This window comes from Equus caballus, chromosome 3 (assembly GCF_041296265.1).
Source record: "Equus caballus isolate H_3958 breed thoroughbred chromosome 3, TB-T2T, whole genome shotgun sequence".
Classification (NCBI taxonomy): Eukaryota; Metazoa; Chordata; class Mammalia; order Perissodactyla; family Equidae; genus Equus; species Equus caballus.
In genome coordinates this window covers 113,681,187-113,707,942 of record NC_091686.1, presented here as the reverse complement: position 1 = coordinate 113,707,942, position 26,756 = coordinate 113,681,187, and the positions used below count along the sequence as shown (strand labels likewise).

The following is a 26,756-nucleotide window of genomic DNA, read 5'->3' as shown; positions in this document are numbered from 1 at the left end:
TCCATGACAACATAGGGGTTTGATAAATATTGAGTAAATGATAGAGTAGAAGGAAGTGAAAAAGAACCTTGCAGTAGAGTTTATTTCTAATCTTACTATGTGCCATTTATTGACAAGCCCCGTGACCAGTGGTTAAAAGCACAGACTCTGGGGATGAAGTTAGATTCCTGGTTTTGCCAGATATACTTGTTCTACCTTGAGCAAGATGCTTGACTTCTCTGTGCCTGTTTCCTCGTATGTAAAATGTAAAAAGATGTAATGCTTCTATGGACCAAATGCTTGGGTTCCCCTCAAATTTATATGTTGAAGCCCTACCTCCCCCCATGTGATGTTATTAGGAGGTGGGCCTTTGGGAGGTAACTAGGATTAGATGAGGTCATGAAGGTAATGCCCTCATGATGAATTAGTGCCCTTATGAGAGTCACTAGAGAGCTTGCTTACCTTCTCTGTTCTGCCATGTGAGGCTGTAAGAAGAAATCTGCGTTCCGCAACCCTGAAGAGGGCCCTCACCATGCTGGTGCCCTGATCTGGGACTTCCAGCGTCCGGGATTGTGAGAAATAAATTTCAGTTGTTTATAAGCCACCCAGTCTATGATATATTATTATAGCAGTCTGAGCTGACTAAGACAAATACCTACCTCATAGGTTTGTTATGAGGATTAAGAAAGTTCATATATTTGAACTGCTTATAATAGTACCTGGCACATAGTAAGTACTGTCTGTAAGCTATTATTATTAAATAAAACAACTCTGTGAGATAGTGCTGTGGGAAACTAAGTCTTGGAAACATTCTGGTAATTGCCTAGGGTCCCACAAGTTAGTAAGTGAGTAATCTGGCTGTATGAGTCTAGGTCCCACGATACCCTCCCAGGCACTGTGTTAGTTGTGTAGGATATAAGAGATGATGGTTTGTACACAGTCTGCCCTAAAGAAACAGGAATAACACTTAAGAAATTGAATATAGTTAAGATCCTTAAGCTCTCCCTCTCTCTCATCCTCTCCTCCTTTCTCCTCTCTTTTTATACCCTGCTCTTTTGCTAGGGCTTTGCCTCTATATTTTTTAATATCCCCCAGAAGACATTTCCTTATTTCCCCTTTGTTTCTTTACTTCATTCTAGTCTTTGACTCTAAGTGTCCTGGAATGTGGAATCAGACCTCGCCTGAACCAGTTATGTAGAAAGAGATGAGCTCCATAAGAACATGCATTTTGTTTTATTCTCAGTCTTAGAACAATGCTTGTCATACAATTAGTACTCAATATTTGTTGAATAAAGAAAGGAATGAGGGAAGTGCGTGGCATTCTGTAAAATTTCCCCATTTTAACTAACTTTTAATGCACCATGTTTTATTTCCCAATACCTGTTTGTGTCTGTGTTGTTCACTAGTGTAACCCTAGAACCAGACACATTAAATAGGTGTTTAACAACAAAAAAGTCCATCCACACACAGAGTTTCAGTGTAACCCAGAATTTGAAGCTGTGTAGTCAGCTTAACAGTAATAACAGCCACTTTGGACTCCGACCATTTCAGGGGATGCGTTTAAGATGACAAAATAAAAGAAATAAAGTAATAAAAAATAAGTCCTGTGGGTCATTCTTCCCTTTGAAAGAAGCTGTTGACATTAGCTCCATATGCTGAGTAATATAGCAATTAATCACCTGATATATCCAGATAAATAATTGATTTACATTAAACTTTAACCCCAGAAAGAAGACACTGATCAATGTGGTATCATTATTGTAGGTTTTTGCAACTACAGCAGATCAGGAACTGTCAGTAAGGCCAAGGTTGTTGGTTTAATCACCTCTCTATGATTTCTTCTGGTGTATGACAGCAAAGCAATTCTAACAGAACATCTAGCTAATGGCCACCACAAGAAGACTGGATACAGGCATATGAGCAGAGAAGTGAAAATCCATGTTGTATGGTGGCTTGTGGATTGGTGGTTCCTTCTTCTCTGCTCTCATTCTCTCTGAAAAACTGCATGCTATAGGGAAAAACAAAAGATGCCAAACCATTTCCCTGGTGACCTAAAAATATGATGACTCTAGGCCTCTTCTCTTCAAAACTAGGTATTTTCCAACCCTAGTTTTGCGGGCCACAGAAAGGGTTACTGGTCAGGGAAAGTCAATTCTAAGGCATTCAATTCTGTTTATTTGAGTATGTGACACAGCACTTCCCCATTAGGGGGTTAGTTGTGAAAACAAGCAATGAAAGAATGTTGCTATTGCAAACCAGTTGGAATCCCAGGCCTAACTCAGTACCAGAGTTGAACCTCATTGTTAGTCAAAATAGCTAATCAACAACTGCGGCACCAGGGTAGGTTGATTTAGGAGCATAGCTCTTAGGAGGGATGATGGCATTATTAAAAGAAAAGATGGAGACTGAGTTGAAATGCAATGCCAGATGCTACAGGTTTTTGCTTTTGTTTCATTTTCCTTTAGGATACTTTATATGCAAATGGACTGCAGTTTGCCCCAAACCCTTACTTTCTTTTTTTAAATTTAAATAGTGAAGATACAATAAAGCTTTTCACACCATGACTAAAAAAATTGGCAACAACTAATGGAATGGAAGCATCTTTGAGGGTAGAGACAGTGTCTTTAATGACATTGGGGAAATGAGTATGGTAGAATATTAATTGAAAAAAGCAGAATCAAAATTGTATATACAGTATAATCCATCCCAAGTTTACAAAAATGCGTAAAAGAATTGGAAATGAATGATGCAAAATCTTAACATCTGACTTGATTCCAAGATGGCGCCGTGAGTAGTCCTCTTTGTCTCTCGCCCTTCGAGTCTACAATTATTTGGACACTTATCGCTTGACAAAGGATATCCAGACAGCATCTCAGGACGTCTGAGACACCCACGCGACTATACATCGGAAGGCGGACGGACTTTCCTCCGGGAGGATGTGGAAGTAGGTGAAAACTCTCCGACCCCGACGGGCAGCCTAGTACCCGCAAGCGGCTTTCTTCCAACGGACGCCCCCAGAGGATCCACACACATCTAGGGCAGGAGCGAGAACACAACAGAGGAGCGACGGTGGAAACAGGTGACCAGAACCCTACTTAAACCCCCTGCAATTACTCCTAAACGCAGAGGGAAACTTTGGAGTTGCACACCTGAGCCCGCGGGGAGAGTCTCTCCCCGCCATTGGTGGGGAGACCCAGCCTGGTGCTCGGGGCGCCCGGAGGGTCCCAGAGAGACGCCCGCCCCGGGGGACTAGGGATTGCCGGAGATCTCGGAGAGGACCGGGGCGGGGGAACTTTCAAAGGCGGGTCCGGCGACCCGGAGGGGAAGCGCCGGAGCTCCGCCAGGCAGCAGACAAAACTCTCTGTCTGCCGGTAGCAGAGGGGCCACGCTGAGCACTCAGGGCTCCCGGCAGAGGCCCGGAGAGAAGCCCAGAGGGCGGGGCGACCCCCAGCTGCCGTTGCCCGCCCCGGGGGACTAGGGATTGCCGGAGATCTCGGAGAGGACCGGGGCGGGGGAACTTTCAAAGGCGGGTCCGGCGACCCGGAGGGGAAGCGCCGGAGCTCCCCCAGGCAGCAGACAAAACTCTCTGTCTGCCATTAGCAGAGGGGCCACGCCCAGCATTCAGGGCTCCCGGCAGAGGCTCGGACAGAAGCCCAGAGGGCGGGGCGTCCCCCAGCTGCTGTTGCCCGCCCCGTGGGACTAGGGATTGCCGGAGATCTCGGAGAGGACCGGGGCGGGGGAACTTTCAAAGGCGGGTCCGGCGACCCGGAGGGGAAGCGCCGGAGCTCCGCCAGGCAGCAGACAAAACTCTCTGTCTGCCGGTAGCAGAGGGGCCACGCTGAGCATTCAGAGCTCCCGGCAGAGGCCCGGAGAGAAGCCCAGAGGACGGGGCGACCCCCAGCTGCCGTTGCCCACCCGGTGAGGCTAGGGATTGCCGGAGATCTCGGAGAGGACTGGGGCTGGAGAGAGTTCCAGAGACCCAGCTTAGTAGCCTAGGGGGAAACCCTACAGGCTCACAGAAGCCTTAGGGAAAGCCTCTGCACAGCACCAGTAGAAGGCACCCAGCCGCCAGCCACAAGGCTGGAAGACCCCAGGGCAAAAGCAGCATAGCTAGGTGTACTAACCACAGACTGTAGAAGATGCCAATAGCTCTCCTGCGACCCATAGAGGACAAGTGAGATTTGGTGGGTGCCGACAGCAACGGAGCGACAAATATAAGTGATCCCACCCCTGGCCGCTGGAAAAGCCCATAACACCGTTGCAGACCCCAAGGAGAGAGCGCATCTAGGTGGGCAACAACAGTAGGCCCCTGCAGCCTGAAGCCCCCCGTGACGGCCCCCACGGCAGAGGAGGGAATCCAAAGGGCCACTGTGGCTATGAAGAGGGGCCCAGGCCCAGTTAGCAACTACGGACAGGGTTCCTGGTTGGTGAAGTATAAACAGCTGCTCCCCCCACCGCAGCAGCTGAAACAAGTGAAAGGAGCAACTAAACTCTATCTCCATGCGGAGGCACAAATCAACATCATCAAGCAATATGAAAAAATACATTAAATCTCCAGAACAGAAAGAAAGTAACAAATACACAGAAAACAATCCCAAAGAAAATGAGATATATAACCTAAATGATGATGACTTCAAAACAGCCATCATCAAAATACTCACTGAGTTAAGAGAGAATTCTGACCGACAACTCAACGAGTTCAGGAGCTATGTCACAAAAGAGTTTGATACGATAAAGAAGAACCAAACAGAAATATTGGAAATGAAGAACACAATAGAGGAGATTAAGAAAAATCTAGATGCTCTGAACAGTAGGGCCGATAATATGGAGGAAAGAATTAGCAATTTGGAAGATGGCAATATAGAATTGTTGCAGGCAGAGGAGGAGAGAGAAGCAAGACTTAAAAGAAATGAAGAAACTCTCCGAGAATTATCAGACACAATTAGGAGATGCAACGTAAGGATTATAGGTATACCAGAGGGAGAAGAGAAGGAGAAAGGGGCAGAAAACCTATTCAAAGAAATAATGGCTGAGAACTTCCCAAATCTGGTGAGGGAGATGGATCTTCAGGTGACAGAAGCCAATAGATCTCCAAACTTTATCAATGCAAGAAGACCAACTCCACGGCATATAGTAGTGAAGCTAGCAAAAGTCAACAACAAGGAGAAAATATTAAGGACAGCCAGGCAAAAGAAACTAACCTACAAAGGAACCCCCATCAGGCTATCAGCAGATTTCTCAGCAGAAACTTTACAGGCTAGAAGAGAGTGGAATGATATATTCAAAAATCTGAAGGACAAAAACCTACAGCCAAGAATTCTCTACCCAGCGAAAATATCCTTCAAATACGATGGAGAAATAAAAACTTTCCCAGATAAACAAAAATTAAGGGAGTTCATTGCCACAAAACCTCCTCTTCAGGAAATCCTCAGGAAAACCCTCATTCCTGAAAAATCCAAAAAAGGAAAGGGGCTACAAAACCAAGAGCAGAGGAGATAAGTAGAAGGACAACAACAGAGAGTAGCAGCTCTACATCAGAACAGATTAAACCATGGGACGAGAAACAAAGGAAACTGAAGAAAACCGGAAAACAAGACACAAAATGGTAGTGGTAGGCCCCCACGTCTCAATAATCACTCTAAATGTAAATGGATTGAACTCCCCAATCAAAAGACACAGAGTGGCAGGATGGATCAAAGAACAAGATCCAACAATATGCTGCCTCCAGGAAACACACCTCAGCCCCAAAGACAAACACAGACTCAGAGTGAAGGGATGGAGAACAATACTCCAAGCTAATAATGAACAAAAGAAAGCAGGTGTCGCTATACTAATATCAGACAAGGTAGATTTCAAAGCAAAACAGATGAAGAAAGACAAAGAGGGACAGTATATAATGATAAAAGGGACTCTCCACCAAGAAGACATAACACTTATAAATATATACGCACCCAACACAGGAGCACCAAAATTTGTAAAGCAACTCTTAATAGAACTAAAAGAAGACATCAACAACAATACAATAATAGTAGGGGACCTCAACACACCATTAACACCAATGGACAGAACATCCAGACAGAAAATCAACAAGGAAATAATAGAATTAAATGAAAAATTAGACCAGATGGACTTAATAGATATATATAGAACACTTCATCCAAAAACAGCAGGTTACACATTCTTCTCAAGTGCACATGGAACATTCTCAAGGATTGACCATATTTTGGGAACCAAAGCAAACATCAATAAATACAAGAGAGTTGAAATAATATCAAGCATCTTTTCTGATCATAACGCTATTAAACTAGAAATCAACTACAAGAAAAAAGCAGAGAAAGGTGCAAAAATGTGGAGACTAAACAACACGCTTCTCAACAAACAATGGATCATTGAAGAAATTAAAGAAGAAATCAAATATTATCTGGAGACAAATGAAAATGAGAACACGACATACCAAATCATTTGGGATGCAGCAAAAGCAGTCCTAAGAGGGAAATTCATCGCAATACAGGCTCACCTCACTAAACAAGAAAAAGCTCACGTAAGCAACCTCAAACGACACCTAACAGAACTAGAAAAAGAAGAACAAACAAGGCCCAGAGTCAGTAGAAGGAGGGAAATAATAAAAATAAGAGCAGAAATAAACGATATTGAAACAAAAAAGACAATAGAAAGGATCAATGAAACAAAGAGTTGGTTCTTCGAAAGAATTAACAAAATTGACAAACCCCTAGCCAGACTCACCAAGAAAAGAAGAGAGAAATCGCAAATTAATAAAATCAGGAATGACAGAGGAGAAATCACAACAGATACCAATGAAATACAAGAGATCATAAGAGAATACTATGAAAAACTATATGCCAACAAATTGAACAACCTGGAAGAAATGGACAAATTCCTAGACTCCTACAATGTCCCCAAACTGAATCAGGAAGAAATGGAGAATCTGAATAGACCAATCACAAGTAAGGAAATAGAAACGGTAATCAAAAACCTCCCCAAAAATAAGAGTCCAGGACCAGACGGCTTCTCTGGAGAATTCTACCAAACATTCAAAGAAGACTTAATACCTATTCTCCTCAAACTGTTCCAGAAAATTGAGAAAGATGGAGAACTCCCTAACACATTCTATGAAGCCAACATCACTCTGATCCCCAAACCTGACAAGGACAACACAAAGAAGGAGAACTACAGGCCGATATCACTGATGAACATAGATGCAAAAATCCTCAACAAAATTTTGGCTAACCGATTACAGCAATACATCAAAAAGATTATACACCATGATCAAGTGGGATTTATACCAGGGACACAGGGATGGTTCAACATCCGCAAGTCAATCAACGTGATACACTACATCAACAAAATGAAAACCAAAAACCACATGATCATCTCAATAGATGCAGAGAAAGCATTCGACAAGATCCAACACCCATTTATGATAAAAACCCTCAGTAAAATGGGTATAGAAGGAAAGTACCTCAACATAATAAAGGCCATATATGATAGACCCACAGCCAACATCATACTCAATGGACAAAAGCTGAAAGCCATCCCTCTGAGGACAGGAACAAGACAAGGGTGCCCACTTTCACCACTCCTATTCAACATAGTTCTGGAGGTGCTGGCCAGAGCAATTCGGCAGGAAAAAGAAATAAAAGGAATCCAAATAGGTAACGAAGAAGTAAAACTCTCGTTGTTTGCAGACGACATGATCTTATACATAGAAAACCCCAAAGAATCCACAGAAAAACTATTAGAAATAATCAACAACTACAGCAAAGTAGCAGGGTATAAAATTAACGTGCATAAATCAGTAGCATTTCTATACACTAACAATAAACTAACAGAAAAAGAACTCAAGAACTCTATCCCATTCACAATCGCAACGAAAAGAATAAAATACCTTGGGATAAACTTAACCAAGGAAGTGAAGGATCTATACAATGAAAACTACAAGACTTTCTTGAAAGAAATAGGCGATGACATAAAGAGATGGAAAAACATTCCTTGCACATGGATTGGAAGAATAAACATAGTTAAAATGTCCATACTACCTAAAGCAATATACAGGTTCAATGCTATCCCAATCAGAATCCCAAGAACATTCTTCACAGAAATTGAACAAACAATCCTAAAATTCATATGGGGCAACAAAAGACCGCGAATTGCTAAAGCAATCCTGAGCAAGAAAAACAAAGCCAGCGGAATCACAATCCCCGATTTCAAAACATACTACAAAGCTACAGTGATCAAAACAGCATGGTACTGGTACAAAAACAGGTCCACAGATCAATGGAACAGAATTGAAAGCCCAGAGATAAAACCACACATCTATGGACAGCTAATCTTCGACAAAGGAGCAGAGGGCCTACAATGGAGAAAAGAAAGTCTCTTCAACAAATGGTGCTGGGAAAACTGGACAGCCACATGCAAAAGATTGAAAATTGACCATTCTTTTTCACCACACACCAAAATAAACTCAAAATGGATCAAAGACCTAAAGATTAGGCCTGAGACAATAAGTCTTTTGGAAGAGAATATAGGCAGTACACTCTTTGACATCAGTTTCAAAAGAATCTTTTCGGACACTGTAACTCCTCAGTTGAGGGAAACAATAGAAAGAATAAACAAATGGGACTTCATCAGACTAAAGAGCTTCTTCAAGGCAAGGGAAAACAGGATTGAAACAAAAAAACAGCTCACTAATTGGGAAAAAATATTTACAAGCCACTTATCCGACAAAGGGTTAATCTCCATAATATACAAAGAACTCACACTGCTTAACAACAAAAAAACAAACAACCCGATCAAAAAATGGGCAGAGGACATGAACAGACATTTCTCAAAAGAAGATATGAATATGGCCAATAGACACATGAAAAGATGTTCATCATCGCTAATCATCAGGGAAATGCAAATCAAAACTACACTAAGATATCACCTTACCCCCGTTAGATTGGCAAAAACATCCAAAACCAAGAACGACAAATGTTGGAGAGGTTGTGGAGAAAGAGGAACCCTCATACACTGTTGGTGGGAATGCAAACTGGTACAGCCACTATGGAAAACAGTATGGAGATTTCTCAAAAAGTTAAAAATAGAAATACCCTATGACCCAGCCATCCCATTACTGGGTATCTATCCTAAGAACCTGATATCAGATATCTCAAGAGTCCGTTGCACCCCTATGTTCATCGCAGCATTATTTACAATAGCCAAGACGTGGAACCAGCCTACATGCCCAGAAACTGATGATTGGATAAAGAAGATGTGGTATATATACACAATGGAATACTACTCAGCCATAAAAAAAGACGAAATTGGCCCATTCACAACAATGTGGATGGACCTCGAGGGCATGATGTTAAGCGAAATAAGTCAGTCAGAGAAAGACGAACTCTATATGACTCCACTCATAGGTGGAAATTAGCATATTGATAAGGAGATCTGATCGGTGGTTACCAGGGAAAAGGGGGGGTGGGGGGAGGGTACGGAGGGGGAAGTGGTGTACCCACAACATGACTAACAAAAATGTACAACTGAAATCTCACAAGGTTGTAATCTATCATAACATTAATAAAAAAAAAAAAAGAAAGAAAATTAAAAAAAAAAAAAAAAATCTTAACATCTCTGAGTGATAAGAATTATAGGTGATTCCTTCCCTCTGTCGTATTTTTCTATTCTTTCCAATGTTTTAAATGAGCATATTTTACTTTTAATATCAGAAATGCAGAAATGAATATGTTACAATCTAATGAAAACTATATTTTACAGATACATTTAAAAGGGGTTAAAAGGACATATATCAAAATGTTGACAATGGCTTTTGGTGGTGGGATTGTGGCTAATTTGGGGGAGGGAAGAAGCTACTGTTTTCCCAAAATTTTAACAAAAATTTTCCCAAAATTTTGTAGTTGAAAAACAAAAATTTTTCTTTTTAAGATTTCAGTTTAATTAACAGCAACCACCATTAGATCCATAATGTCGGAGCTATATCCAGGCTCTTGGAGGCCCATCCTACCTGAAAGACATATAGAGAGAGTCCTAGGATGCTTCCTCTACCTGTTTCTGCAGACCTATGCCTTCATCTCCCGCCAAATGGTCCCATCCTTCTGACATGGGACTTTCCCAATTTGTCACTAGGAAGCCATTCCAGTGAGTTCTAGCTGGGTTCTACTCCTTAGACCACCAAGCCCCTGTGACACTTCCTGCTTGACACACACACAGGGCCCTCTTCACCTTGGCTAGCCCTCCCTAGCCAGCCAAGGTTGCTGCCAGCTCTTTTAAGAGTCCGCATAGTTGCTCAAAAGTTGAGGGCTATCTGCCACATTGGGCATTTCCCTGTTCAGTGGCCCTTTGTGCTTACAATGAGTCTTAGTATCCATTCCCAGAACACATGCTTCCCATTCTTGACAAAAAGAATAGGGCATGATTGGAATACAGGTGCTACTTACTATGCCTTTTTTCAAGGTGTGGAGCTCTCTCCCCTAGAAGCAGCTCATCAATACTCATCAAAAAGAAATGCTTGGACATATACAAAGGCATAGGATAACAGAAGAGCTGAGGGCCGGCCCGCTGGCGCAGCGGCTAAGTTCGAACATTCCGCTTCTTGGCGGCCCAGGGTTTGCCAGTTGGGATTCCAGCTGTGGACATAGCACCGCTTGGCAAAAGTCATGCTGTAGTAGGCGTCCCACATATAAAGTAGAGCATGGATGTTAGCTCAGGGCCAGTCTTCCTCAGCAAAAAGAGGAGGATTGGCAGTAGTTAGCTCAGGGCTAATCTTCCTCCAAAAAAAAAAACCCAGCCAATACAGAAGAGCTGAGAAGAGGAAGAGGTGTAAGAGAAAAAGGGACAGATGGGACAGAAATAAGAAGAGGAGGAAAAGAAGAGTAGGGGAAGGAGTAAAGGAAAGGAAAAAAGACATATTTGGAAGTGGAGAGAAGAAAACAGTAATTAAAATGTATTGAGGTCTGACTGTGTACCAGCCACTGTAAATGCTTTACATGAATCATCATGTATAATCTTCACAACTACCATATGTGGAAGGTTCTACTATTCTTCACACTTGACAGAAAAAAAAACAACGTTTAGAGTATTGACTTGTCCAAGGTCATACAGCTAGTTAGTGGAAAATCAGGGATATAAATCTATGTCTTTCTCATCCTAGAATGTGTACTTAACCTTACACTGAAAAACAATTCTCTGTCATTAGTTTATGTCAACCAGCTAAATGCCTAATATGTGCTATTAACCTCTGAACTGAAGACAAAGGTGACTAAGAAGAATGTGGACTACACCACAAACTACATAAGTTTCCAAATATAGAGTAATCCAATTCCTTAGATTACCTTTCGAAGACAAGTAGTTTAGATAATGCTAAGGTCATAGTTTGCTTCATTACAAATATGGAGATCTAATGTGTATAGTAGTCGATACTGTTTCTCTGCAAAAATTCCAGACAGATAAGAGCCTCCCGTTTCCTAAACATACGTGTGTATCACTTACCTTGTTCTTAATAAATATGGCCAAGTCAACACCAACTCCTTGACTTCCCATCCAAGGCTCTATTATAGGCTGACTTGCAAGGAGCAGGATGGTACAGTGTGTATAGACTGAGGGAAGGCGGTTAGTCTCATGGACAACTTGACTCTACTGTTTGAAACATGTAGAAAGGGAAAGTACCACAAGTTTCTGGAATGGAAAGGAACCATAAGCTTCCTGTAAATTGTCGGGTTTACATTCACTGTAATGATGAAATCTGGCAGGCGATTGCTTAATCACTGCCTACAGAGAGGGGGAAAAAAGAGTATTTAGGGAAGTATCAGTTCTGTTTCCTTCCTCCCTCCCCCTGACATTTTTTTCAAAAACTCATAAACCCAAAACACCCATAAAGCAACATAAGGCATTACATAAGGCAACTCCCAGAAAATTTTAAAATGCCGAGAGCTATGCAGGCAGAAAGAAACAGGAATGTCATATATACCTCTAATTCCCATTAACTAATAGCTGAGTTTTTTGGAACAATCTAGCTAATACATAAAACAGAGACCTGAGTTTTAATTCCACCTCTGCCACTACCTACCTACCCACAGGACCTTGTAAAAATCACTTGTGCATTCTGGGACTTCAGTTTCCTCATCTGTGCAGACCTGTGAAGATGAAGTCTGGGATGCTTTTGAGACTGATAAGGGGTGATAAATAATTAATACATATTAATTAATCTACAACATATGTAAAAAGGACTCTCCCAGGCAAGTGCTTACCTATTATGGGAAATCAGTCACCAACCAACTCAGATAAGTCTAAGAGTTAGTTGACCTTTAACCAATCATTATTTTCTTTATGTAACTAATTTAACCGTGATTCATTCCATTCACCTTTCCTAAAATGTCTCTACCAAAGTGATTATTTGGACTACTACAGATCTTTTGCCTTATGTGCAGGATTGTAATAAAACATTGACATATGCTTGTAACTGAACTGTTTGAAAAGTATTTTTAACAGTAGAGAGACAGCAAAGCAAAGTGGGTAGAAGTATGGACCATCCTCATCAGTAAAATGGGATAGTGAGTCTCTACTTTACAGGATGTCCTGAGAATTACATGTTGTATGGAAGTTAGTAGAAAGCCTGGAATAAGGAGCACTAAATATTAGCTATTACTTTTACCTGGAAAATGAGGAGATTAGACAAGATGGTCTTTTGGTCTCCTCAAGTTCTCACTTTCTGGGACCCTAGAAAGAACACTTTGAAAGCTGTTTCTTTAGGTTAATTCTACAAATTAATTTAACTGGAGAAGGGAGGGACTCAGAGTTAGATTTGGCTACGTGACAGAAAACACAAAATAACAGTGGCTGAAATAAGATAGAGGTTTTTTCTTTTTCTCGTGGTACTAGTTATCTATTGCTGCATAACAAATTACCCCAAAACTTAGTGGCTTAAAACAACGTTTAATGTTTCATAGTTTCTGCGGATCAAGAATTCTGGCAAAAGAAAGAAGAACAAAGCTGGAGGTATCATGCTTCCTGATTTCAAGCTATGCTGCAAAGCTATAGTAATCAAAACAGTATATGATACTGGCACAAAAACAGACACATAGATCAATGGAACAGAATAGAGCCCAGAAATAAATCCATGCCTATATGGTTAATTAATCTACCACAAAGGAGGCAAGAATATACAATGGGGAAAAGACAGTCTTTTCAATAAATGGTGTTGGGCAAACTGGACAGTCACATGCAAAAGAATGAAATTGAACCACTTTCTTACACCATATACAAAAATAAACTCAAAATGCATAAAAGACTTAAATGCAAGACCTGAAACCATAAAACTTCTAGAAAAAACAAAGGCAGTAAACTCTTTGACATCGCTTTTAGAATATTTTTTTGGACTGGTTGCCTCAGGCAAAGGCAAAAAAGCAAAAATAAATAAATGGGACTGCATCAAACTAAAAACCTTTTGCACAGTGAAAGAAATCATCAACAAAACAAAAAGGCAACATACTGAATGGAAGAATATATTTGCAAATTATATATCCAGTAAGGAGTTAATATCCAAAATATATAAAGAACTCATACAACTCAATACCAAAAAAATAAATAATCCAATCAAAAAATGGGCAGAGGACCAGAATAGACATTTTTCCAAAGAAGACATACAGATGGCCAACAAGTGTATGAAAAGGTGCTCAACATCACTAACCATCAGGGAAGTGTAAAACAAAACCGCAATGAGATATTACCTCACACCTGTCAGAATGGCTATTATCCAAAAGAAAACAAGTAAGTGTTGGGGAGAATGTGGAGAAAAGGAAATCCTGTGCACTGTTGGTGGAAAATTAGTGCAACCACTATGGAAAACAGTATAGAGGTTTCTCAAAAACTTAAAAATAAAACTACCATACAATCCAGCAACACCACTTCTGCGTATTTATCCGAGGAAAAAAACCACTAATTTGAAAGAATATATGCACCCCTATGTTCATTGCAGCATTATTTGCAATAGCCAAGATATGGAAGCAACCTAAGTGTCCATAGGGAGATGAAAGGCTAAAGAAGATGTGGTGTATATACATTAAAAAGCCGTTAAAAAATTTAAATCCTCCCATTTGCAACAACATGGATGGATCTAGAGGGTATTATGCTAAGTGAAATAAGCCAGAGAAACAAGAATATCATATGATTTCACTTATATGTAGAATCTTAAAAAAAAAAAATGAACAAAACAAAACAGAAACAGACTCATTGATACAGGGGAAAAATTGGTGGTTGCCACAGGGGAGGGGCATGGCAAGACGGGCAAAATAGGTGACAGGGATAAGAGGTACGAACTTGCAGTCATAAATTAGTCATGGGGATGTAATGTACAGCATAGAGAATATAGTCAACAATATTGTAAAAACTTTGTATGACAGGTAGTAACTAGTCTTATCAGGATGATCATTTTGTAACGTAAATAAGTGTTGAATCACTATGTTGTACACCTGAAACTAATATAATATTGTATATCAACTATACTTCAATGAGAAAAAAAAGAATTCCAGAGTGGCTTAGCTGAGTCATTATAGCTCAGGTTCTATTTTTTTTTTTTTTTTAAGGAAGATTAGCCCTGAGCTAACATCTGTTGCCAATCCTCCTCTTTTTGCTGAGGAAGACTGGCCCTGAGCTAACATCTGTGCCCATCTTCCTGTACTTTATATGTGGGATGCCCACCACTGCATGACTTGCCAAGTGGTGCCATGTCCACACCCAGGATCTGAACGAGCAAAGCAGAGCTCACGAACTTAACTGCTGCACCACCGGGCTGGCCCTCAAGTTCTTTGATGTGGTTGCATTCAAGCTGGCAGGCTAGCCTCATAAAATAAAACAGTAAGTCATATTAACCTAGTCTGCAGGGTAAAAAAATGAATAAATTAGAGATGGTTGTGAAATATTTACCAAACGTAAATGTCCAATCTGAGTCAGCTTTATGGTGGGTGAAATAAAAGGAATGCTGTTATTCATGAAGAATTACAGATTTACATGTGTTTAATCTTTCAGTCTCTAACTGAACATTCCTGAGAAATGATATCACTCCTTTTACATACAGCATAAGACTTCTGTGATCTTCCTCTCCAAATGTAAGGGTGAATTAAGCACTGATGATAGCCATCAGCTATGAAAGACTAAATACCACGCACTACATTACCTCACAACATTGTCAAGTAGGTCCTGTCAACCCAATTTTACAGGTGAGGGAACCAAAGCTCAGAGAGCACAAGTTGGATCTGAAGCCACGTCTCTAGTTTTCACTGCACTGCAATGCTTTTTCCTTCTACTACAGCTATCACACTTTACTTTCTGTTCAACACAAGTCTTACCATGTAGCCTTGCTGGGAGCTTCATCAGTGGAAAGGGGTGCAGAGTGGGAAGTAATGTACAGCAGAACAGGAGGCAGGGTACACACTGCTTCAAGGTTCTTAGCTAAGTGCTTGGTCTCAGCTAAATGATAGAAAATCTGAAATAATAATTAAGAGGTAATAAAGTGCATAGTACTGCCAATGCAAGTGCAATAAGACTTCAACCAGAGAGGTCAGATGCCAAGGCTATCTGAACTAGCCCCATCCCTTGGTATTCCTCAAAATATGGTCCTGGGGGAAACTGACTGGAATCACAACAGGTCCTTTTAAAGATTGATTTTTGAGACTCAACCTTGGAAATTTGACTCAGTACATTTGGGGCAAAGTCTCAGACTCTATATATGATTCTTATGAGACTAAAGTTTGAGAAATACTATTCCAGTTACCAACTATGCTTCCATAATTAAAATTGTTTTTCAAACTTGATAAAGTGATTATAGAATTCATGGAACTCATGGTATCATTTGCAAAACACAATGACATGATATGCTAAATGTAGTAGCTAAATTTGAAAGACAGGTTACTATACAAGTAGCATAGGCTTTGGAAATAAACAGACCTGAGCTCAAATCTCTCCTCTGCTGCTTAGTAACTATGCAACTGTGGGCAAGTTCCTAAACATCTTTGAGCCTTAGTTTCCACTGCTGAAAAATATTGATTATAATACCCTGATGGTATTATAACCATAACAACCTGATGGCTTGTTGTGAAGATTGAAGATAATATATGTATAATGCCTGGCACATGGTAGCCATAAATGATAGGTATTTTTATTATTAAACCTCTAACACTGCATGAAATAGGAAACTATATCTTAATAAACTCTAGTACTAAGAGACATTAGGGGCCACAGGTTTCAAATGATTCGAGCCATTATAGTGGTTCACCGTTTCAGCTTTGGAATCAGATTGTCTGGGTTGAAATCCCAGCTGGTCTACTTTCTCACTGACCACCAGCAGAGTAAAGCAGAACTTCTTTTGCTTTCTGGGAAGGAGGCTTTTGTTAATATTAAGTCACAATTCTGCTCACAATTCCGGTAAATAAACTGTGAAATAGAAATAAGACTACCTATCTGACAGGATTGTGTGAGGATTAAATGAGATTACACAGGTGAAGAGTTTATGACAGTGTCTGGCACATGATCAAAGTGATTTAAAAAAGAAAAACCTGCTCATTTCTATTATTATTCAACAAACACTTACTGTGTGACTACCATGTGCCAGATTCAGTATGTCCAAAAGTGAACTCACCATTTTATCTGTTCTCTGAGTTTGCCAAGCCTTCTGTATTCTAATCTCACTGACTTTTATTGCTGTTCATCTAGTTACTCTACCTAGAATAATGATAGCAAACAAACTTGAGCACAAGGCACTATTCTAAGGATGTTTTTCGCAGAATGACTGTATGAAGTGTAGGTACGATTATAATTCCTACTTTACAGATGAAAAAACTGAGATGGAGAGGACACGTAATTTGCCCACGGGTATCCTGTTAATAGCAGAGCCAACATTCAAATTTGGGCAGTTTAGCCCCAGAACCTGTATCTTTTAATGTACAGGATAGTGCCTCTGGAGATTTTGGAGTTATTTTAAAAGCTTTCACTCTGAATCACTTCCATATCTAATAAGACACATCATCCTCTTAAACATCTCTAATCTAGCCCCTCTTCTCCACTCACACTGATATGGATCTCTTCTGGGCCCTACTTTTCTTCTGCTTCAACTACTGGTCTCCATGATTTTAGCTGCTTTTCATTCAATCTTTCTGCCAACAACTATTCGGAAATGTTTCTAAAACATAGATCTGACAAATGACTCTTCCTTAGTTAAAAACATTTAATGGTGTCCCAATTTCTACAGAATAGGACCCAAATACCCCTATGTGTCATTCAATGAGGCACCTAGTGCAGTACCTTACTTACAATATTGAATGCACTGCATTTTATTTTCATTAATAGGAATATGTTTTTTCCCCACTAAAGTGCGCCCTTTTTGAAAGTAGGGACACTGTTTTGTTCATCTTTATATAGCCTTATATCCCCAGGCCACAACAGCTCACAGGTACAAATGAAGTCACAATATCATAACTATGTGCATCTTAACGATTCATTGACCCACCAGCAAGTACAGAACCTGTAGTTTCACCAAAACTTCCCCTCCACTGCAGCACTATTCACAATAACTAAGACTTGAAAGCAACCCAAGTGCCCATCAACAGATGAATGGATAAAGAAGATGTGGTATATATTCACAGTGGAATACTACTCCCCCATAAAAAAAGATGAAATCTTGCCATTCGCAACAACATGGATGGACTTTGAGGATATTATGCTAAGCGAAAGACAAATATGGTATGATCTCATCCATATGTGGAAGATAAACTAACAAACAAACACATAAATACAAAGAACAGATTGGTGGTTACCAGAGGTGGAGGGGGAGGGGTGGGATGTGTATGAAAGGGGTAAGGGAGCACAAGTGTATGGTGACAGATGGTAATTAGTCTTTTGTGGTGAAATCGATACAGTCTATACAGAAGTCGAAATATAATGAGGTACACCTGAAATTTATATGTTCTAAATCAATGTTACATCATTTAAAACAAAAACAAAAACAAAAAAACTTCCCCACTATTACTACAAAGCAATTCTGAATCCCCAGGGATGTTTCTCACATGCTCAGGAACAAATTCACTCCCATTATAGCTATGCTGCTACCCCAGAGAACAAGTGAGCCACTGTGTCTCTTCCATTCTTCCTCTGGGCCTTGAATTCTCAAGTAGTCATCATGAGCTTGGGTGCCAAGGCAGCAAAGAATGGCTTTCTTCTTTGTGACATACTGTTAAAGAGGTCCCACAGGACAGTTGCTTCAGCCTCCTGTGTTTAGTGAAGTAGCTTTCAATTGTACTCATTTAGAGCCCTCTGGCTCCCGGGCATCATATATGCTATCAGGGGTCTGAGACAGGGCAAATTTGAGTACAGCCATACTGTCATATTCAGAATCCCTCCTTCACTGCAACAATGGTTTTAGTATTGGTCTAACTCACTTCTTTTTCCCTTAGGATGATCTGCCTTGCATAAGTTACCTCCGCAAATTCTGTAAAACTTTTATAGAGCCAGCCTACCAGTATGCCAGACGTATGCAAAATTATCTGAATCCCAGAGTACTCACAGGGAATGCTCAAGCTATACACTCCAAGCTGTACATCTCACCCCTTCCCAACTTGTCTCACGCCCCTCACCAACTCTATGCCTAGCGTGGAGCTTTGTGCATACTAGAGCCTCAATCAATGTTTTTAACATGTAACAAAAAATAAAATCCTATGCCACTTGAGCAGAGCTAAAGTTTATCTGAGGAAAGTAACACAAACTTAGGATGAAACTACCCGGCCCTCAGTCCAAAACTACACAGAAATCCTGACATTTAAGGAAAACAAAACAAAACCAAACCCAAAAACCAAAACCAAAACCATGGGCTCTCAGCTGAGAAGGATTTAGCTGTTGCTAGGACTCTGATGACTACAGTATACCTGCATCTATGTTCTCCAAAGGAGCCCTCCAAAGGAATCTGGGTCACAAGTGAACTGTTCAAGACCACATGCCACACCCTTGGGCTGAAGCAAGAGGAAGTTGATTCACTTTCCTTGTGACCAGTTGAAGACAGAATTGCCTCAAGTCCCTATTGCCACACTCTTTTTAAAAACAGACCATTTAGTTATTGTATTCATATAATGCAAATCTCTTGGGCTGATTTGACTTTTCAGTTTTTGTTTTTTTATTTTTTATTTTTTCAGGAAGATCAGCCCTGAGCTAACATCTGCCAATCCTCCTCTTTTTGCTGAAGAAGACTAGCCCTGAGCTAACATCTGTGCCCATCTTTCTCTACTTTTTTATATGCGGGATGCCTGGCACCATGGCATGATGAGCGGTGCCACGTCCGCACCCGGGATCTGGACCAGCCAACCACAGGCTGCCAAGGCGGAACGTGCGCACTTAACCGCTGTGCCACCAGGCCAGTCCCATCTTTTCAGTTTTTAAATGTATGAGATATTTGTTGTTTTGATGAAACTGCCAGCCTGTTAGGCAATGTGGTATTAACAGAGATAATTTATTCCAATCGCTAACTAGATTAGAGTTTTAAACAACGGTAGTGTTTTCAGTTCACTGGTATTAAGCTTCATTTAAAAAGAACTTACTAGATGTTGAATACTGTCTAGTTTAAATACGAACATAATAAAACATTAGTACTATTACAAATTGCAACTATTAATTATGAAAACCTCATCCCACTCTTAATGGTTTGAATCCTGGTATAGTGCAAGTGGCATTTAAATACATGTCATAGTTTCTAGGTTCTGTTCTTTGGCTCTTTCACTAAACAACCAGATGATCATGGGCAAGCTCTTTAACCTTTATGGCAACCCATGAGAAAACATGTAAAAGTGCCTAGCATAACACTTGGCATATTTTATAGGTATTCAATATTTGTTAAAATTGAAGTTTTAACACATATTAAACAACTTATATGCTTTATGAGTTACATACTAAGTAGCAGTACCCGTCTATTTGACATGCAGATCTGGAAAGACTCATTACATTCAAATGAGACAAAGCAAAGTTTTATTCTGCATCTAAATGAGAATCAAATGGCACAGTATGGTGCTTTTTTAAACAATAGTCACAAGCTAACTGAGTATTGAAACCAGCAAATCTTTTTAATAGAAAATGCCCAAGCAACTTACTCAAAGTCTGAGCAAGGACTGTGTCTACTGCCGCATATACTGTGATCAACTGTGGCCACTGTTATGAGAAACAATTAATGAACAGGATGGGATAAATAAAACATGAATTGGCTGGGATATTTTTATTGCTGTCTTCTCATTTGATTTCCTGGTGTAAGATGGTCAGTTTAACAATCACCTTAATGGAAGAGCTAATAATTGTACAATTAAATGTTTGGCTAACATAATTCAATTGGTTGTGACAAATGTGTGAAGGAACGTCATCTGCTACTGACAGAAAGTATCAAGATTTTCAGTTACAAATGTTCAGTCCATTTGTCAGAAAACATCCAGTGTGATATTTTTGAATTTATAACTTGTAACACTTCAATTAAACTGATACAAATTGCACTTACATCAAATTTTTTAGAATAAAAGGAATAAAGAATGATGAAGTACAACAGTGTTCAAGTTCAACTGCTGGATCTGGGATGTAGAATATGGAGAAAAATATTTATTTTAAACAGCAAATTTTGACTTCATTCAAGCTACATTCCAAAAAGAATAACAGAAGTACAAAATATTATAATGAAGATAATTTAATATGTGGGTTTATCAAATTGTCAATAACATTCTTAAAATAAAAGCTTAAAATCTTCAAAATTAAAAAGTTACTTGGAAACAACACGCTGAACCTACTGATAAAGAAAGAGAAAAAAAATACATTAAAGTTCTCAGTCTAATTTCTTCATCATTTCACCATTGTTAGCGATAAAACTTTACTATCATCCTTAAAGCATATTGTGAGACAGAAGAAAAAACAACTCACACAGTTTCTTACAGCATGTATAGATATGGTGTGTATTAACCTTAAATCTCAGCTAATTAATTAAAAACTATGCAGAGTGACAGCACAGTAGCTCATTTATTTTTTACTGCTGCAGAACATTTAGAAGCAATACTTATCACAAGTCTGCAGAGATTTCAAAATCCAATTTGATGAGAACAAGCTGAATAACACTTTTAGTTTGTTGGATATATGTAGCAAGATCAGTTAGTACAGGATATGTTATGTTGTTTAAATACAACTTCACACAAAACTAAATTAGATATATTTATAGTAGATAATATATTGCTGGGTAATATAAACTTTAAAAAATGTGTTATCATGGGAAATTGCAAACATACACAAGAACAGAGACAATGGTATAATAAACACCCCCATGTATCCAATATCTGGCTTCAATAATTATCAACTAACACACAATATAACAAAACTCTTTCATCCAAAGACATTCTGCTGCTTTCACTGAGGTATTGAAAAACACAGTGAAAGTTATTTTTACTAAATATTCAATACTACTTGGTCAACTATTTTTTCCTAGTTGAAAAGCAATTAATATTTGGCAAACATTTCCAAAGACAATATCTAATAATATCACATATTTAACTATTATTTTCAGCATTTCTGATGAACTATCTTTACAACAACGGGTGTTTATACAACACTCAAATATATCCAAGGGTCCCAAAAGGCATTACTGTCATGGCAGTAATCACCCTAGCTATTACATGCTCCCTTAATTTTCACCACATATGGAAGGGAACATTTTCAAGACATTTTGAAAGAAATAAAATTAAAGATATTGTTAACATCTCACTTTCCTGACACAAACTTTGTAAAAGCTTTATGGAGGTATAACTGACATACAATGAACTACACATATTTAAAATGTATGATTTGATGTTTCAACAAAGGCATAAACACAAGAAACTATCACCTGAATCAAGACAATGAATATCTCTACTATGCCCAAGTTTCCTGGGGCCATTGGTAAGCCCTTTCTCTTGCTTTCCCCAGCCCCACCTCTGCCTCTCTCCCCTAGGCAATTACTAATCTTCCTGTCTCTATGACTTATATCCCATTTTCTAAAATTTTATATAAATGGAGTCACTTGGAATATATCTTTTGTCTGGCTTCTTTCACTCAGCATAATTATCTTTGAAATTCATCCATGTTGTAGTTATGTATCAACAGTTCATTCCTCTTAATTGCTAAGTACTATTCCATTGTATGTGTTCTATTGTATGCCAATTTATCTAGTCACTTGTTGATGAACACTTTAGTTATTTCCAATTTTGGTTGTTACAAAATAGAACTACTATGAACATTTTGTAAAAGTTTTTGTATGGACAAATATTTCCTTTTCTCTTGAGTAATTATGAGTAGAATGGCTAGATCATATGGTAGATGTGTTTAATTTTACAAGAAACTGCCAAAGTATTTTCAAAGTGATTGTACCATTTTACATTCTTTATCCCTGGTTATATTCTTTGTTCTAAAATTTTCCTTGTCTTATAACAATAGTCACTCCAGCTTTCCTTTGACTGCTATTACCATCATATTTCATTTTCTATCCTTTTATTTTTAATCTATTTATGTTTTATAAGCAGCATATAATTGGGTCTTGCTTTTTTATCCAATCCAACAATCTCTGCATTGTAACTGGGATATACAGCCACTGGTCCTCAAGAGGTAGTTTTGCCCCCCAAGAAGCATTTGATGATAACGTCTGGAGATATTTTTGGTCTTTTTTTTTTTTTAATAACCTTTTAAAAATGTAAAAGCCAATCTTAGATTGCAGGCAGTAAAATAACAGGTTGCAGACCATAGTTTGCTGGCCTCTAGTGTATTTCCACCTGCTTGAAAGAACTGACTTGAACATTTCTCGTATTACAGTTCTGCTAATGATGAATTTTCAGCTTTTGTCTGAAAAAGTATTTTGCCTTTTTTTGAAAGATATTTTCTCTGAGCATAGAATTTTAGATTGACAGAGTTCTTTCTAGTAACTGTGTTGGTCTAATTTCTCAGTTGAATTGTTTTCTAAAAGAAATCTAATGTTATTCTCAATTTGTAACATTGTATCCAAATTGCTTGGTGTAGTTCTTTTCAAGCTTCTTGTGCTTGGAGTCCATTGATCTAAGATCTGTGGGTCTATGGTTTCCATCAAATTTAAAAACTTCTTCGCTATTTCTTCAAATTAATTCTTCAAATTTCTTCCTCTACTCCTTAGTCTCCTGTTACAGGCCTAGTAAACTGCTTCAAGTTGTGCACAGGTCACTGGTGGCTTTTTTTTCTGTGCTTGATTTTGGATATTTCCATTGATGTCTTCAAACTCATGAATCTTTCATTCTGCAGTGTCAAATCTGCCATTACTTCCATCCAGTGTTTTATATTTCATACATTATAGTTTTCATCTCTAGAGGTTTGGTGTCTATCTTCCATGTCTCTAAACTTTCTGAACATATGGAATAGGTATTTCTGCAAATTCTAACATCTGTTTCAGTTTCAACTGATTTGTCTCCTCATTATGAGTCCTATTTTCCTACTTATTTGCATCTGTGGTAATTTTTGATTGGATGCCAGACATTGGAAATTTTACCTTTCTGGGTACTGGACATTTTTGTATTCCTATAAATCTTTGTTCAGGGAGTTACTTGGAAACAATTTGACGCTTTCAGGTGTTGCTTTAAATACAAGGCAAGACAGAACAGTGCTCGGCATCGGGCTAATTATTCCCCACAAGTGAGGCAAGACCCTTCTATGTACTCTACCCAATGCTCTGTGAGTGACGTTTTTCCAATCTGTCCTGTGGGAACAGCCATTATTCTTAGCCCACTCTGAGCTGGACTCTATTACCTATATACTTTTGGGTGGTCCTTTTCTTGGCCTCAGGTAATTTCTTCACCTGCATGCACTGATCAGTACTCACCTGAAAACTGAAAGGAGATTCTTCACCAATTATTCTAGAGTTCTCTTTAGTGCAGCAATCTCTTCACTAGCACTCTGTGCTGGAAAGGGTAGCTGCCTTGGTTTCATCAGACTCTCAGCCCCGCCTCATCAAATCAGGGATCCCACCAGGTTCTCCCTGTGTTCTCCCCTCCCTGTGCTGTGACTGGAAACTGTCTCAAGGTAGTTAGCTGGAGCAATCATAGAACTCACTTTGTTTGTTTCCTCTTGCTCAGGGTTCACGCCCTTTATTGCCTCTTCTTTGTTGCCTGATGTCCATTATCTTTAAAAACATTGTTTCCTATATTTTGTCTATTTTTCACTATCTGTCCTGTCTCAAACTTTTAACCATTACATCCCAGGAATAAAACATTTGATACATTCAAGAAAACTATCTGGACAGATTCATTTGCTTTCCAAAACTCTGAATCAAAAATTGAGTTATACTTGGTAACTAAAGAATACGAAATATTAAAGCTTACTTTTCATAAACACTAAAGAATGATTATGAGACATACATTTATCATTCTTTTGGATGAAATATGTGGGGGACCAGAATTGGCCACCTCAAAATGTGTCTCTTTGGCCTGATTATTTTTAAGATCGCTTGATTATTTTAAGAACAAAAGACTCTAAAAGAAACTTTGACCTTCCCCTTAACTGCCTAAAAGAATTTAAGATAAAAGGCCTCTCCCCAGGACAGGCCATTACCATAGATAACTCTGGGTATCATAGACTGTGAGGGTCCTGGCTAAGCCCATTCTTATCTACCAAACATTTGCTTTTCCATTTCCATGTGAATTGCCTTTCTCCCCTTTGAAGGCCCAAACTACTACCCTCAACATCCTCCTTTGTCTTTAGCTGAAGATGATATTTAAGCTGTCAGCCTTGGCCATTTTGGTGAGTTACTCGGCTTTCCTGGGTTTCTCCCATGTACATGTTATGTTTGATTTTCTCCTGTTAATCTGTCTCATGTCAATTTAATTTTTAGACCAGCCAGAAGTATCTAGAGAGAGTAGAGGAATTCTCTTTCTCTCCTACAAATACCACTGCTCATTGCAAAGTAGAATTAATGTAGTACTACTTATTAGTATTTTCTTTTTGAGGAAGATTAGACCTGAGCTAACATCTGCTGCCAATCCTCCTCTTTTTGCTGAGGAAGACTGGCCCTGAGCTAACATCTGTGCCCATCTTCCTCTACTTCATATGGGGGATGCCTGCCACAGCATGGCTTGACAAACGGTGCATAGGTCTGCACCCAGGATCTGAACCAGCAAACCCTGGGCAGCAGAAGCAGAAAGTGCGAACTTAATCACTGCGCCACTGGGCCGGCCCCTACTTATTAGTATTTTTAATACTTAATCCAATTACAAACAAAGGAATTGGGGCCAGCCCTGTGGCCGAGTGGTTAAGGTCACACGCTCCGCTTTGGCAGCCCAGGGTTTTGCTGGTTTGGATCCTGGGTGCGGACATGGCACAGTTGATCAAGCTATGCTGAGGCGGCATCCCACATGCCACAACTAGAAGGACCCACAACTAAAAATGTACAACTATGTACCGGAGGGCTTTGGGGAGAAAAAGGAAAAATAAAATCTTTTTAAAAAAGGGAAAAAAACAGGGTTAATAGAGTATTAGATCTGTGAGAATCGCCCTTGTGTATCCCAGAATGGAATGAACTTATAAATAGACAGCACACTAATCACATTAAGTAAAATGTTCCCAAGTGTTTTTATGTGTGTGTGAGGAAGATTGGCCCTGAGCTAACATCTGTTGCCAATGCTTTTGCTTGAGGAAGATTGTTGCTAGCTAACATCTGCACCAGTCTTCTTCTACTTTATGTGGGATGCCACCACAGCATGGCTTGATGAGCCGTGCTAGATCTGGGCCCGGGATCGGAACCTGTGAACCCTGGGCCGATGAAACCAGAGCACGCAAACTTAGTCACTAGGCCACCAGGCCAGCCACAAAACGTTCCCAAATTTTTATTTGTGTTATGTTTTGGGATTATTTCTCTATGTTGTATTTAAATATTAGGGAAATTTATGTGATCATAACTTTGTTTTTCTTACAAAGTAAAGGTATCATTTCATAAAACTTTTATTTCAGTCATAAAACCTTCCTTTCTCCCTAGAAGCTAATTCATTTCTCCTATGTTAGAAAATGATCAAGGTAATGGCTTTTAATGATAAATTAATTTGTCACTTACCTACAATCATCGTTTTTGCAAATTCCCGTCAGTTCACTGGAAGTCACTGAAAAAGAAAGCAGTGAACCTGCCACTACAGACTACTTTTACACAATAAACAGATGAAGCAACTCTAAGATACTTCCCAGCCCAGTGAAGTGGAACCATGCTTGTAAAAGATTTTTTCGCATCACTGATTTCACAGCATCTGTTCAGTTATGTAAGCTGAAGAGGAATGTAACTTCCTCAAGTTTTCACTTCCTATATTTTGTTACATAATTTTCTTCAAATTAATATTAATTTAAGTTTATAAGTAGAAACTAAAATGAGAAACTAAGCATACCAGAATAAAACAAAACGAGGTAAACAAATACCACAAATAAAACTTATTTAGGGCCAAATAACCAACTGCTATTGTAGCCAATAAAGATTTGCTTGCATTCTTCCTATCTGGGATTTACCAGGCTTCAGGCTTAGGTCCCATCTAAGCCCCTCTCTGACTATTTCTTAGCTATTACACTGGCAGTGCAAAGAACAGAACAACTCAAGGGAGTTGAAAGTTTACCATGTACTATGTCTTACCCTCTCAGTCACAAAACCTCTAGTTGGACAGGCAGAAACGCTATGCTGACCTCCTCTAACAGACTTTTTTCTGATGCACAAATACCTTCAGCTAAAGGTA

General features: G+C 39.3%; 1 long non-coding RNA gene across 1 annotated transcript; it reads right to left on the bottom strand.

Annotated features, from left to right (window-relative positions):
* Positions 1-1,197: 1,197 nt before the first annotated feature.
* LOC138923515 (uncharacterized) lies at positions 1,198-26,266 on the bottom strand. The gene is made up of 4 exons (XR_011437201.1): positions 26,096-26,266; positions 15,342-15,478; positions 11,488-11,766; positions 1,198-3,012 (listed from the first exon to the last, which is right to left on the bottom strand). It is a non-coding gene; the product is annotated as an uncharacterized lncRNA (long non-coding RNA).
* Positions 26,267-26,756: the final 490 nt, after the last annotated feature.